Here is a 12,129-nt window from a genome sequence, read left to right as displayed (position 1 = left end):
AACTTCATATAAATAGCTGTAACTTTTGATAGAAGACTCAGACAAACATGTTTATGGCTTTATCTTATAGAACTCAAGGTCTCCGTGCTGGGAAAACAGGATTTGCAGCTGTTTGAGCTAAGATTTTCAAGTTATACACATAATGAAAACCTATACTTTGTTTCGGTCGAGTTCCCCATTCAAATGCATGTAACAGTGAGAAACGCACTGTCTTGGCGAAAGAAAGCGTTTTTGTACAACTTCATATAAATAGCTGTAACTTTTGATAGAAGACTCAGACAAACATGTTTATGGCTTTATCTTATAGAACTCAAGGTCCCCGTGCTGGCAAAACAGGATTTGAAACTGTTTGAGCTAAGATTTTCAAGTTATACACATAATGAAAACCTATACTTTGTTTCGGTCGAGTTCCCCATTCAAATGCATGTAACAGTGAGAAACGCACTGTCTTGGCGAAAGAAAGCGTTTTTGTACAACTTCATATAAATAGCTGTAACTTTTGATAGAAGACTCAGACAAACATGTTTATGGCTTTATCTTATAGAACTCAAGGTCCCCGTGCTGGCAAAACAGGATTTGAAACTGTTTGAGCTAAGATTTTCAAGTTATACACATAATGAAAACCTATACTTTGTTTCGGTCAGTTCCCCATTCAAATGCATGTAACAGTGAGAAACGCACTGTCTTGGCGAAAGAAAGCGTTTTTGTACAACTTCATATAAATAGCTGTAACTTTTGATAGAAGACTCAGACAAACATGTTTATGGGTTTATCTTATAGAACTCAAGGTCTCCGTGCTGGGAAAACAGGATTTGCAGCTGTTTGAGCTAAGATTTTCAAGTTATACACATAATGAAAACCTATACTTTGTTTCGGTCGAGTTCCCCATTCAAATGCATGTAACAGTGAGAAACGCACTGTCTTGGCGAAAGAAAGCGTTTTTGTACAACTTCATAGAAATAGCTGTAACTTTTGATAGAAGACTCAGACAAACATGTTTATGGCTTTATCTTATAGAACTCAAGGTCCCCGTGCTGGGAAAACAGGATTTGCAGCTGTTTGAGCTAAGATTTTCAAGTTATACACATAATGAAAACCTATACTTTGTTTCGGTCGAGTTCCCCATTCAAATGCATGTAACAGTGAGAAACGCACTGTCTTGGCGAAAGAAAGCGTTTTTGTACAACTTCATATAAATAGCTGTAACTTTTGATAGAAGACTCAGACAAACATGTTTATGGCTTTATCTTATAGAACTCAAGGTCTCCGTGCTGGGAAAACAGGATTTGCAGCTGTTTGAGCTAAGATTTTCAAGTTATACACATAATGAAAACCTATACTTTGTTTCGGTCGAGTTCCCCATTCAAATGCATGTAACAGTGAGAAACGCACTGTCTTGGCGAAATAAAGCGTTTTTGTACAACTTCATATAAATAGCTGTAACTTTTGATAGAAGACTCAGACAAACATGTTTATGGCTTTATCTTATAGAACTCAAGGTCTCCGTGCTGGGAAAACAGGATTTGCAGCTGTTTGAGCTAAGATTTTCAAGTTATACACATAATGAAAACCTATACTTTGTTTCGGTCGAGTTCCCCATTCAAATGCATGTAACAGTGAGAAACGCACTGTCTTGGCGAAAGAAAGCGTTTTTGTACAACTTCATATAAATAGCTGTAACTTTTGATAGAAGACTCAGACAAACATGTTTATGGCTTTATCTTATAGAACTCAAGGTCCCCGTGCTGGCAAAACAGGATTTGAAACTGTTTGAGCTAAGATTTTCAAGTTATACACATAATGAAAACCTATACTTTGTTTCGGTCGAGTTCCCCATTCAAATGCATGTAACAGTGAGAAACGCACTGTCTTGGCGAAAGAAAGCGTTTTTGTACAACTTCATATAAATAGCTGTAACTTTTGATAGAAGACTCAGACAAACATGTTTATGGCTTTATCTTATAGAACTCAAGGTCCCCGTGCTGGCAAAACAGGATTTGAAACTGTTTGAGCTAAGATTTTCAAGTTATACACATAATGAAAACCTATACTTTGTTTCGGTCAGTTCCCCATTCAAATGCATGTAACAGTGAGAAACGCACTGTCTTGGCGAAAGAAAGCGTTTTTGTACAACTTCATATAAATAGCTGTAACTTTTGATAGAAGACTCAGACAAACATGTTTATGGGTTTATCTTATAGAACTCAAGGTCTCCGTGCTGGGAAAACAGGATTTGCAGCTGTTTGAGCTAAGATTTTCAAGTTATACACATAATGAAAACCTATACTTTGTTTCGGTCAGTTCCCCATTCAAATGCATGTAACAGTGAGAAACGCACTGTCTTGGCGAAAGAAAGCGTTTTTGTACAACTTCATATAAATAGCTGTAACTTTTGATAGAAGACTCAGACAAACATGTTTATGGCTTTATCTTATAGAACTCAAGGTCCCCGTGCTGGCAAAACAGGATTTGAAACTGTTTGAGCTAAGATTTTCAAGTTATACACATAATGAAAACCTATACTTTGTTTCGGGCGAGTTCCCCATTCAAATGCATGTAACAGTGAGAAACGCACTGTCTTGGCGAAAGAAAGCGTTTTTGTACAACTTCATATAAATAGCTGTAACTTTTGATAGAAGACTCAGACAAACATGTTTATGGCTTTATCTTATAGAACTCAAGGTCCCCGTGCTGGCAAAACAGGATTTGAAACTGTTTGAGCTAAGATTTTCAAGTTATACACATAATGAAAACCTATACTTTGTTTCGGTCGAGTTCCCCATTCAAATGCATGTAACAGTGAGAAACGCACTGTCTTGGCGAAAGAAAGCGTTTTTGTACAACTTCATATAAATAGCTGTAACTTTTGATAGAAGACTCAGACAAACATGTTTATGGCTTTATCTTATAGAACTCAAGGTCCCCGTGCTGGCAAAACAGGATTTGAAACTGTTTGAGCTAAGATTTTCAAGTTATACACATAATGAAAACCTATACTTTGTTTCGGTCAGTTCCCCATTCAAATGCATGTAACAGTGAGAAACGCACTGTCTTGGCGAAAGAAAGCGTTTTTGTACAACTTCATATAAATAGCTGTAACTTTTGATAGAAGACTCAGACAAACATGTTTATGGGTTTATCTTATAGAACTCAAGGTCTCCGTGCTGGGAAAACAGGATTTGCAGCTGTTTGAGCTAAGATTTTCAAGTTATACACATAATGAAAACCTATACTTTGTTTCGGTCAGTTCCCCATTCAAATGCATGTAACAGTGAGAAACGCACTGTCTTGGCGAAAGAAAGCGTTTTTGTACAACTTCATATAAATAGCTGTAACTTTTGATAGAAGACTCAGACAAACATGTTTATGGCTTTATCTTATAGAACTCAAGGTCCCCGTGCTGGCAAAACAGGATTTGAAACTGTTTGAGCTAAGATTTTCAAGTTATACACATAATGAAAACCTATACTTTGTTTCGGGCGAGTTCCCCATTCAAATGCATGTAACAGTGAGAAACGCACTGTCTTGGCGAAAGAAAGCGTTTTTGTACAACTTCATATAAATAGCTGTAACTTTTGATAGAAGACTCAGACAAACATGTTTATGGCTTTATCTTATAGAACTCAAGGTCCCCGTGCTGGGAAAACAGGATTTGCAGCTGTTTGAGCTAAGATTTTCAAGTTATACACATAATGAAAACCTATACTTTGTTTCGGTCGAGTTCCCCATTCAAATGCATGTAACAGTGAGAAACGCACTGTCTTGGCGAAAGAAAGCGTTTTTGTACAACTTCATAGAAATAGCTGTAACTTTTGATAGAAGACTCAGACAAACATGTTTATGGCTTTATCTTATAGAACTCAAGGTCCCCGTGCTGGGAAAACAGGATTTGCAGCTGTTTGAGCTAAGATTTTCAAGTTATACACATAATGAAAACCTATACTTTGTTTCGGTCGAGTTCCCCATTCAAATGCATGTAACAGTGAGAAACGCACTGTCTTGGCGAAAGAAAGCGTTTTTGTACAACTTCATATAAATAGCTGTAACTTTTGATAGAAGACTCAGACAAACATGTTTATGGCTTTATCTTATAGAACTCAAGGTCTCCGTGCTGGGAAAACAGGATTTGCAGCTGTTTGAGCTAAGATTTTCAAGTTATACACATAATGAAAACCTATACTTTGTTTCGGTCGAGTTCCCCATTCAAATGCATGTAACAGTGAGAAACGCACTGTCTTGGCGAAATAAAGCGTTTTTGTACAACTTCATATAAATAGCTGTAACTTTTGATAGAAGACTCAGACAAACATGTTTATGGCTTTATCTTATAGAACTCAAGGTCTCCGTGCTGGGAAAACAGGATTTGCAGCTGTTTGAGCTAAGATTTTCAAGTTATACACATAATGAAAACCTATACTTTGTTTCGGTCGAGTTCCCCATTCAAATGCATGTAACAGTGAGAAACGCACTGTCTTGGCGAAAGAAAGCGTTTTTGTACAACTTCATATAAATAGCTGTAACTTTTGATAGAAGACTCAGACAAACATGTTTATGGCTTTATCTTATAGAACTCAAGGTCCCCGTGCTGGCAAAACAGGATTTGAAACTGTTTGAGCTAAGATTTTCAAGTTATACACATAATGAAAACCTATACTTTGTTTCGGGCGAGTTCCCCATTCAAATGCATGTAACAGTGAGAAACGCACTGTCTTGGCGAAAGAAAGCGTTTTTGTACAACTTCATATAAATAGCTGTAACTTTTGATAGAAGACGCAGACAAACATGTTTATGGCTTTATCTTATAGAACTCAAGGTCCCCGTGCTGGCAAAACAGGATTTGCAGCTGTTTGAGCTAAGATTTTCAAGTTATACACATAATGAAAACCTATACTTTGTTTCGGTCAGTTCCCCATTCAAATGCATGTAACAGTGAGAAACGCACTGTCTTGGCGAAAGAAAGCGTTTTTGTACAACTTCATATAAATAGCTGTAACTTTTGATAGAAGACTCAGACAAACATGTTTATGGGTTTATCTTATAGAACTCAAGGTCCCCTTGCTGGGAAAACAGGATTTGCAGCTGTTTGAGCTAAGATTTTCAAGTTATACACATAATGAAAACCTATACTTTGTTTCGGTCGAGTTCCCCATTCAAATGCATGTAACAGTGAGAAACGCACTGTCTTGGCGAAAGAAAGCGTTTTTGTACAACTTCATATAAATAGCTGTAACTTTTGATAGAAGACTCAGACAAACATGTTTATGGCTTTATCTTATAGAACTCAAGGTCTCCGTGCTGGGAAAACAGGATTTGCAGCTGTTTGAGCTAAGATTTTCAAGTTATACACATAATGAAAACCTATACTTTGTTTCGGTCAGTTCCCCATTCAAATGCATGTAACAGTGAGAAACGCACTGTCTTGGCGAAAGAAAGCGTTTTTGTACAACTTCATATAAATAGCTGTAACTTTTGATAGAAGACTCAGACAAACATGTTTATGGCTTTATCTTATAGAACTCAAGGTCCCCGTGCTGGCAAAACAGGATTTGCAGCTGTTTGAGCTAAGATTTTCAAGTTATTCACATAATGAAAACCTATACTTTGTTTCGGGCGAGTTCCCCATTCAAATGCATGTAACAGTGAGAAACGCACTGTCTTGGCGAAAGAAAGCGTTTTTGTACAACTTCATATAAATAGCTGTAACTTTTGATAGAAGACTCAGACAAACATGTTTATGGCTTTATCTTATAGAACTCAAGGTCTCCGTGCTGGGAAAACAGGATTTGCAGCTGTTTGAGCTAAGATTTTCAAGTTATACACATAATGAAAACCTATACTTTGTTTCGGTCAGTTCCCCATTCAAATGCATGTAACAGTGAGAAACGCACTGTCTTGGCGAAAGAAAGCGTTTTTGTACAACTTCATATAAATAGCTGTAACTTTTGATAGAAGACTCAGACAAACATGTTTATGGGTTTATCTTATAGAACTCAAGGTCCCCTTGCTGGGAAAACAGGATTTGCAGCTGTTTGAGCTAAGATTTTCAAGTTATACACATAATGAAAACCTATACTTTGTTTCGGTCGAGTTCCCCATTCAAATGCATGTAACAGTGAGAAACGCACTGTCTTGGCGAAAGAAAGCGTTTTTGTACAACTTCATATAAATAGCTGTAACTTTTGATAGAAGACTCAGACAAACATGTTTATGGCTTTATCTTATAGAACTCAAGGTCTCCGTGCTGGGAAAACAGGATTTGCAGCTGTTTGAGCTAAGATTTTCAAGTTATACACATAATGAAAACCTATACTTTGTTTCGGTCAGTTCCCCATTCAAATGCATGTAACAGTGAGAAACGCACTGTCTTGGCGAAAGAAAGCGTTTTTGTACAACTTCATATAAATAGCTGTAACTTTTGATAGAAGACTCAGACAAACATGTTTATGGCTTTATCTTATAGAACTCAAGGTCCCCGTGCTGGCAAAACAGGATTTGCAGCTGTTTGAGCTAAGATTTTCAAGTTATTCACATAATGAAAACCTATACTTTGTTTCGGGCGAGTTCCCCATTCAAATGCATGTAACAGTGAGAAACGCACTGTCTTGGCGAAAGAAAGCGTTTTTGTACAACTTCATATAAATAGCTGTAACTTTTGATAGAAGACTCAGACAAACATGTTTATGGCTTTATCTTATAGAACTCAAGGTCCCCGTGCTGGGAAAACAGGATTTGCAGCTGTTTGAGCTAAGATTTTCAAGTTATACACATAATGAAAACCTATACTTTATTTCGGTCAGTTCCCCATTCAAATGCATGTAACAGTGAGAAACGCACTGTCTTGGCGAAAGAAAGCGTTTTTGTACAACTTCATATAAATAGCTGTAACTTTTGATAGAAGACTCAGACAAACATGTTTATGGTTTATCTTATAGAACTCAAGGTCCCCTTGCTGGGAAAACAGGATTTGCAGCTGTTTGAGCTAAGATTTTCAAGTTATACACATAATGATAACCTATACTTTGTTTCGGTCGAGTTCCCCATTCAAATGCATGTAACAGTGAGAAACGCACTGTCTTGGCGAAAGAAAGCGTTTTTGTACAACTTCATATAAATAGCTGTAACTTTTGATAGAAGACTCAGACAAACATGTTTATGGCTTTATCTTATAGAACTCAAGGTCCCCGTGCTGGGAAAACAGGATTTGCAGCTGTTTGAGCTAAGATTTTCAAGTTATACACATAATGAAAACCTATACTTTGTTTCGGTCAGTTCCCCATTCAAATGCATGTAACAGTGAGAAACGCACTGTCTTGGCGAAAGAAAGCGTTTTTGTACAACTTCATATAAATAGCTGTAACTTTTGATAGAAGACTCAGACAAACATGTTTATGGCTTTATCTTATAGAACTCAAGGTCCCCGTGCTGGCAAAACAGGATTTGCAGCTGTTTGAGCTAAGATTTTCAAGTTATACACATAATGAAAACCTATACTTTGTTTCGGTCGAGTTCCCCATTCAAATGCATGTAACAGTGAGAAACGCACTGTCTTGGCGAAAGAAAGCGTTTTTGTACAACTTCATATAAATAGCTGTAACTTTTGATAGAAGACTCAGACAAACATGTTTATGGGTTTATCTTATAGAACTCAAGGTCCCCTTGCTGGGAAAACAGGATTTGCAGCTGTTTGAGCTAAGATTTTCAAGTTATACACATAATGAAAACCTATACTTTGTTTCGGTCGAGTTCCCCATTCAAATGCATGTAACAGTGAGAAACGCACTGTCTTGGCGAAAGAAAGCGTTTTTGTACAACTTCATATAAATAGCTGTAACTTTTGATAGAAGACTCAGACAAACATGTTTATGGCTTTATCTTATAGAACTCAAGGTCCCCGTGCTGGGAAAACAGGATTTGCAGCTGTTTGAGCTAAGATTTTCAAGTTATACACATAATGAAAACCTATACTTTGTTTCGGTCAGTTCCCCATTCAAATGCATGTAACAGTGAGAAACGCACTGTCTTGGCGAAAGAAAGCGTTTTTGTACAACTTCATATAAATAGCTGTAACTTTTGATAGAAGACTCAGACAAACATGTTTATGGCTTTATCTTATAGAACTCAAGGTCCCCGTGCTGGCAAAACAGGATTTGCAGCTGTTTGAGCTAAGATTTCCAAGTTATACACATAATGAAAACCTATACTTTGTTTCGGTCGAGTTCCCCATTCAAATGCATGTAACAGTGAGAAACGCACTGTCTTGGCGAAAGAAAGCGTTTTTGTACAACTTCATATAAATAGCTGTAACTTTTGATAGAAGACTCAGACAAACATGTTTATGGGTTTATCTTATAGAACTCAAGGTCCCCGTGCTGGCAAAACAGGATTTGAAACTGTTTGAGCTAAGATTTTCAAGTTATACACATAATGAAAACCTATACTTTGTTTCGGTCAGTTCCCCATTCAAATGCATGTAACAGTGAGAAACGCACTGTCTTGGCGAAAGAAAGCGTTTTTGTACAACTTCATATAAATAGCTGTAACTTTTGATAGAAGACTCAGACAAACATGTTTATGGCTTTATCTTATAGAACTCAAGGTCCCCTTGCTGGCAAAACAGGATTTGCAGCTGTTTGAGCTAAGATTTTCAAGTTATACACATAATGATAACCTATACTTTGTTTCGGTCGAGTTCCCCATTCAAATGCATGTAACAGTGAGAAACGCACTGTCTTGGCGAAAGAAAGCGTTTTTGTACAACTTCATATAAATAGCTGTAACTTTTGATAGAAGACTCAGACAAACATGTTTATGGCTTTATCTTATAGAACTCAAGGTCCCCGTGCTGGGAAAACAGGATTTGCAGCTGTTTGAGCTAAGATTTTCAAGTTATACACATAATGAAAACCTATACTTTGTTTCGGTCAGTTCCCCATTCAAATGCATGTAACAGTGAGAAACGCACTGTCTTGGCGAAAGAAAGCGTTTTTGTACAACTTCATATAAATAGCTGTAACTTTTGATAGAAGACTCAGACAAACATGTTTATGGCTTTATCTTATAGAACTCAAGGTCCCCGTGCTGGCAAAACAGGATTTGCAGCTGTTTGAGCTAAGATTTTCAAGTTATACACATAATGAAAACCTATACTTTGTTTCGGTCGAGTTCCCCATTCAAATGCATGTAACAGTGAGAAACGCACTGTCTTGGCGAAAGAAAGCGTTTTTGTACAACTTCATATAAATAGCTGTAACTTTTGATAGAAGACTCAGACAAACATGTTTATGGGTTTATCTTATAGAACTCAAGGTCCCCTTGCTGGGAAAACAGGATTTGCAGCTGTTTGAGCTAAGATTTTCAAGTTATACACATAATGAAAACCTATACTTTGTTTCGGTCGAGTTCCCCATTCAAATGCATGTAACAGTGAGAAACGCACTGTCTTGGCGAAAGAAAGCGTTTTTGTACAACTTCATATAAATAGCTGTAACTTTTGATAGAAGACTCAGACAAACATGTTTATGGCTTTATCTTATAGAACTCAAGGTCCCCGTGCTGGGAAAACAGGATTTGCAGCTGTTTGAGCTAAGATTTTCAAGTTATACACATAATGAAAACCTATACTTTGTTTCGGTCAGTTCCCCATTCAAATGCATGTAACAGTGAGAAACGCACTGTCTTGGCGAAAGAAAGCGTTTTTGTACAACTTCATATAAATAGCTGTAACTTTTGATAGAAGACTCAGACAAACATGTTTATGGCTTTATCTTATAGAACTCAAGGTCCCCGTGCTGGCAAAACAGGATTTGCAGCTGTTTGAGCTAAGATTTCCAAGTTATACACATAATGAAAACCTATACTTTGTTTCGGTCGAGTTCCCCATTCAAATGCATGTAACAGTGAGAAACGCACTGTCTTGGCGAAAGAAAGCGTTTTTGTACAACTTCATATAAATAGCTGTAACTTTTGATAGAAGACTCAGACAAACATGTTTATGGCTTTATCTTATAGAACTCAAGGTCCCCGTGCTGGCAAAACAGGTTTTGCAGCTGTTTGAGCTAAGATTTTCAAGTTATACACATAATGAAAACCTATACTTTGTTTCGGTCGAGTTCCCCATTCAAATGCATGTAACAGTGAGAAACGCACTGTCTTGGCGAAAGAAAGCGTTTTTGTACAACTTCATATAAATAGCTGTAACTTTTGATAGAAGACTCAGACAAACATGTTTATGGGTTTATCTTATAGAACTCAAGGTCCCCGTGCTGGCAAAACAGGATTTGAAACTGTTTGAGCTAAGATTTTCAAGTTATACACATAATGAAAACCTATACTTTGTTTCGGTCAGTTCCCCATTCAAATGCATGTAACAGTGAGAAACGCACTGTCTTGGCGAAAGAAAGCGTTTTTGTACAACTTCATATAAATAGCTGTAACTTTTGATAGAAGACTCAGACAAACATGTTTATGGCTTTATCTTATAGAACTCAAGGTCCCCTTGCTGGCAAAACAGGATTTGCAGCTGTTTGAGCTAAGATTTTCAAGTTATACACATAATGAAAACCTATACTTTGTTTCGGTCGAGTTCCCCATTCAAATGCATGTAACAGTGAGAAACGCACTGTCTTGGCGAAAGAAAGCGTTTTTGTACAACTTCATATAAATAGCTGTAACTTTTGATAGAAGACTCAGACAAACATGTTTATGGCTTTATCTTATAGAACTCAAGGTCCCCGTGCTGGGAAAACAGGATTTGCAGCTGTTTGAGCTAAGATTTTCAAGTTATACACATAATGAAAACCTATACTTTGTTTCGGTCAGTTCCCCATTCAAATGCATGTAACAGTGAGAAACGCACTGTCTTGGCGAAAGAAAGCGTTTTTGTACAACTTCATATAAATAGCTGTAACTTTTGATCGAAGACTCAGACAAACATGTTTATGGCTTTATCTTATAGAACTCAAGGTCCCCGTGCTGGGAAAACAGGTTTTGCAGCTGTTTGAGCTAAGATTTTAAAGTTATACACATAATGAAAACCTATACTTTGTTTCGGTCGAGTTCCCCATTCAAATGCATGTAACAGTGAGAAACGCACTGTCTTGGCGAAAGAAAGCGTTTTTGTACAACTTCATATAAATAGCTGTAACTTTTGATAGAAGACTCAGACAAACATGTTTATGGCTTTATCTTATAGAACTCAAGGTCCCCGTGCTGGCAAAACAGGTTTTGCAGCTGTTTGAGCTAAGATTTTCAAGTTATACACATAATGAAAACCTATACTTTGTTTCGGTCGAGTTCCCCATTCAAATGCATGTAACAGTGAGAAACGCACTGTCTTGGCGAAAGAAAGCGTTTTTGTACAACTTCATATAAATAGCTGTAACTTTTGATAGAAGACTCAGACAAACATGTTTATGGCTTTATCTTATAGAACTCAAGGTCCCCGTGCTGGCAAAACAGGATTTGCAGCTGTTTGAGCTAAGATTTTCAAGTTATACACATAATGAAAACCTATACTTTGTTTCGGTCGAGTTCCCCATTCAAATGCATGTAACAGTGAGAAACGCACTGTCTTGGCGAAAGAAAGCGTTTTTGTACAACTTCATATAAATAGCTGTAACTTTTGATAGAAGACTCAGACAAACATGTTTATGGCTTTATCTTATAGAACTCAAGGTCCCCGTGCTGGCAAAACAGGATTTGAAACTGTTTGAGCTAAGATTTTCAAGTTATACACATAATGAAAACCTATACTTTGTTTCGGGCGAGTTCCCCATTCAAATGCATGTAACAGTGAGAAACGCACTGTCTTGGCGAAAGAAAGCGTTTTTGTACAACTTCATATAAATAGCTGTAACTTTTGATAGAAGACGCAGACAAACATGTTTATGGCTTTATCTTATAGAACTCAAGGTCCCCGTGCTGGGAAAACAGGATTTGCAGCTGTTTGAGCTAAGATTTTCAAGTTATACACATAATGAAAACCTATACTTTGTTTCGGTCAGTTCCCCATTCAAATGCATGTAACAGTGAGAAACGCACTGTCTTGGCGAAAGAAAGCTATTTTGTACAACTTCATATAAATAGCTGTAACTTTTGATAGAAGACTCAGACAAACATGTTTATGGCTTT

The sequence above is a fragment of the Aulonocara sp. 'chitande type north' Nkhata Bay genome, unplaced genomic scaffold (assembly GCF_057382095.1).
Source record: "Aulonocara sp. 'chitande type north' Nkhata Bay isolate Kocher_YH1m ecotype deep benthic unplaced genomic scaffold, A_spYH_male_GT1.1 unmapped_scaffold_40, whole genome shotgun sequence".
In the NCBI taxonomy this organism is placed as follows: Eukaryota; Metazoa; Chordata; class Actinopteri; order Cichliformes; family Cichlidae; genus Aulonocara; species Aulonocara sp. 'chitande type north' Nkhata Bay.
The sequence above is the reverse complement of the archived record's forward strand: the minus strand, read 5'-3'. Positions refer to the sequence as shown.